Genomic DNA, 4,452 nt, shown 5'->3' on the forward strand with positions numbered 1-4,452 from the left:
AGAAGCAATTTAAATATGTTCAGGGACCATTTTCATCTCCAGAATTAAGAATTATTTTAAAGTTACATCATTGCCTTTTCTCTTTTACTTTCCTTTTTAGTTTTATTTTAGGATTCTCTGTTTTTAATGTTCATACAGAGATTTCTTTAACTGAAATACCGAATAGTTTCTCTGGTGTGAGAAACTATAATAGTACACAGGATCCTAATGAGATAATTAATAATGTGAAATAGGAAGTAAAGGGCTAAAGGTGTAGGGCAAGTGGGAAGGGTGGGGGAAAGGTAATAAGGGAGAGGAAAAAAATATGTGAAACTAAAAAAATGGAAATAAAGTGTTTGTAAATGGGGAGGGGAGGAGGGGGTGAAGGGAGGGCAGGGACAAGGGGAAAAAATGAGACTCAAGACCTATTATGTAAAGGTACAGAATCCCAATGATGAATGTAATTGTATTGTATACCTAGATTTCTAGATTGTATCAATGAAAAGAAAAAGAAAAAGAACTTGGGTTGTAAGGGTCAGGGGAAGTGGACTTCACTGGTGACCCCTGCCGTAGGTCACAGGCTCCTGTGAGCCACCACAGCACTGGTGAAAGGTTAAAGAACGAGACTTAGGGTGAAGCTGGGTCCTGGGTCTTTGTTGGTGTTGCCGATGGCAGCAAAGACAAAGGCCTCAAACACATCTAGTATTTATTGAATACAATTGTGGGAAGCAATAGGGAGCTAGGGAGAGTTGAAGTCACCTAATGAATTGTCGCGAAACACCTGGCGTGATGGTGCCAGGCAGGGCTGTCAGGGAGTTGGCGCTGCTTATCTTGCTAGGATGGAAGAATCCGGTACTGGGACCAGGTGCAATTAGCAGGCAACCCACAAGGTCAGTGAGAAGTGATATAGCTCAGGGGAAAGGATTTTAATTGGGGTCACGCTGACCTCAGCTGCGTGTAATTCAGCAGGGTCCTGCTACTTCACAGACCAGGATTTAGGTCTTGGTGACAGCCATTAGCAAAGGAGCAATAGTAGCCCAACTCTGCTAGCTGACATGCCCATTTGAGTCACACAGGGCTTTGGTCTGATTCCCAATATAAAACAATATAGTCGAATTGGGGAAGACAAGAAGCACATGCCACTCATAGCCTGCTAGTACTGGGCAGGGATGTCTCCTACATGAATGTTGCTGTGGGCCTCCAGTTCTCTGCAGCCAGTATGTGGGAAATGGTGGTCATGAATTTCTTAATTTTTTTTGTTTTTTTTTTTTTGGTCAAGGAATATCCTTCACCATTGATTTTGAAAGATAGTTTTATAGGATATGTTAGTCCGGGTTGAAAGTTGCTTTCTTTTATGACCTGAAACACTTCATTCTAATGACAGAAATGCCATACAATAAGACAGGCCCTTGCCTTGCCTCCATTTTTTTTTCCACAGAATGTTTTGTTTTGGAAATGTAGGTTTGTGCTGCTGGGCTCCTGCCCAATATATCAAAATGGCTTGTGACTATTTGAACTGTGTGACCTTTCAGGAATGTTCTGTTAACCTCTGCCCCCTCATGAGAAGGTTCTGTTAATCTCTGTCCTGTCTCAGGAATGTTGTGTAACTCGTGCCTCTACTTCAAAAATGTTTTGTGACTCTGCCCCGCCTCTTCATTGAACATGTTCACAGGGCATGTGTTTCATACATTGGTCACTTCTGCTGCTCATATATTCAATAAAGTTGTTTATATCCAGGATTTCTTTTTGGCACCTTTTCATATAGTTTGTTTCTTCGGTAAATTTGTCATTAATGTTTTGAATGCTTTTGGTCAGCTCTTGTAACTTTTTATTTGATTCTTCTTAATCCACATTAGTTTGTTTGTTAGTTCCATTATCTAGTTAGGTCACTGTTGAGCTCACCAAGTTGCTTTCTTTCTCTTCAGTCATTTTGTATACCTCAGCTATCTGATGTTTGAGTTCCTCTCCATCATTGCCATTTGGATCTGCTTTGGGAGAGTTGGGAGTCTTTGGTGGTATTTTGTGGCCCTGGTTTTTCATATTGCTATTTTTATTTTCTTTTTGTGCTGAGGTTGGAGTTCAGATAGAATGAAGAAACTTTGTTAATGATATTGATCTCTTTAGTTAGGTTCTGTTCTCCAGGGATGTGATCTTCCTTTATTTGTTGAGAGGTATTGCCTGTCACTTTACCATATTCAGTTTAATTGGGGTGGACCCAGTCACTGTGTTGTAGGGAGATAATTCCTACTGATTATAAGAGTTCCCATAGATCCACTCAGGCCTCCGTCATGAACATTAAAACTTATCTTGACAGTTTTGCTCTTTTATCAGTGCCCCTTAGAGACTATCATGTGCTGCTACTGGTAGTTACTCTGTGATGTGGGGGAGAGGAGAAGTAGAGAAGACGTGGAAAAGGAAGGGGTTAAGTCAGTGAGAGGAGAGGGAGATGAGAGAAAGGTTAGCAGGTGAAAATAGGTTAGATTTTGTTGGAGGTATGTTACAACTGGAATAAAGTGTTGCTGAGGTGGAACAGGGAATGCAGAGGGAGGGAAATGTATTTAGAGATTGAAGGAAACAACCCCTTTCACAATAGCATCCAAAAAAAAGAAATATCTAGGATTGAGTCTAACGAAGGAGACAAAAGACCTTTACACTGAAAACTACAACACTCTGAAGAGATTGAAGAGGATACAAAAAAAAAAAAAAAAAAAAAAAAAAAAAAAAAAAAATTATTTGATTCTTCTTAATCCACATTAGTTTGTTAGTTCCATTATCTAGTTAGGTCACTGTTGAGCTCACCAAGTTGCTTTCTTTCTCTTCAGTCATTTTGTATACCTCAGCTATCTGATGTTTGAGTTCCTCTCCATCATTGCCATTTGGATCTGCTTTGGACCTAGGCCAGACAAGGCAGGGCTATCACAATGCCCAACTCGAAACTATACTACAAAGCCACTGTGATAAAAACAGAATGGTACTGACAAAGAAACAGACCTAAGGATCAATGGAATAGATTAGAAGTTATAGAAATAGCACCAGACATACTCAGCTACATCAACCTTGACAAAGGAGCCAACCATCCTCACTGGAGGAAAGACAGCCTCTTTAATAAATGGTGTTGGAGAAACTGGGTTTCACCTTGCCAAAGATTAAAACTAGATCCCTATCTTTCACTATGCACTAAACTAAAATCCAAGTGGATTAAAGATCTAAATATCAAAACACAAACACTAAACTTACTGGAAAGTAAATTAGGTAGGACTCTTGAAGACACTGGCATAGGAGAAGACTTTATGAACAAATCCTCAGCAGCACAAGAACTTGCTCAAAGAATCAACTGGGATCTCATTGTATTAAAAAGTTTTGCAGTGCAAGAGAAATCACCAACAGAGCTAAGAGACAGCGTGCAATGTAGGAAAACATCTTTACCAGCTACTCTTCAGACAAACGACTACTACCTAGAATATATAAAGTATTAAAAAACAATCAGATCCCTCCCCAAAGCAAAGACCTGATTCAAAAATGGGCATCTGAAATGAACATACATTTCTCAGACAAAGAAGTAAAAGCAGCAAATAAATATATGAAAAAATGTTCAACATCGCTGATCATTTGAGAGATGCAGGTGAAAACAACAGTGAGATTCCACCTCACCCCAGAAAGAATGGCTGCTATGAAGAAGTCAACCAGAAACAAACTCTGGTGGAGTTGTGGGGAGAAAGGAACACTTCTCCATTATTGGTTGGAGTGCAGGCTGGTACAGCCTCTGTGGAAATCAATGTGGAGATACCTCAGACAACTGGAGTAAGAAGTTCCATTTGACTCAGACATCGCTCTGCTGGGTATCTTTCCAAAAGAATTAAAAGAATCATACCACAGTGATGTATGCACACCCATGTTTATAGCAGCATGGTTTGTAATAGCTAAAACTTGGAAAGAGCCCAATTGCCCATCAATTGGAGACTAGATAAAGAAGATGTGTTTTTTCTATAAAATGGAGTGAGAAACTAGAAACATTTATAGCTAAGTGGATGCACAGTGAGGCTATACTCTTAAGTGAAATAAATAGGACACACAAGTAAATACTGAATGATTTCTCTGGTTTGAAAAACTAAAGGTGTAAATAAGCTTTGAATGGTGTAATTGGGAGTGTGAAAATGGCTAAATGGGAAGTGGGAAGGGTAGCGGAGAGGAAATAAGGGAAGAGAAAAAATATGAAAAAATGGAAACAAAATCTTTGTAAATAGGGAAGGGACCATTATCTAGTTAGGTCACTGTTGAGCTCACCAAGTTGCTTTCTTTCTCTTCAATCATTTTGTATACCTCAGCTATCTGATGTTTGAGTTCCTCTCCATCATTGCCATTTGGATCTGCTTTGGGAGAGTTGGGAGTCTTTGGTGGTATTTTGTGGCCCTGGTTTTTCATATTGCTATTTTTATTTTCTTTTTGTGCTGAGGTTGGAGTTCAGATAGAATG

Source organism: Fukomys damarensis, unplaced genomic scaffold, assembly GCF_012274545.1.
Source record: "Fukomys damarensis isolate Sample0158 unplaced genomic scaffold, DMR_v1.0_HiC HiC_scaffold_20, whole genome shotgun sequence".
Lineage (NCBI taxonomy): Eukaryota > Metazoa > Chordata > Mammalia > Rodentia > Bathyergidae > Fukomys > Fukomys damarensis.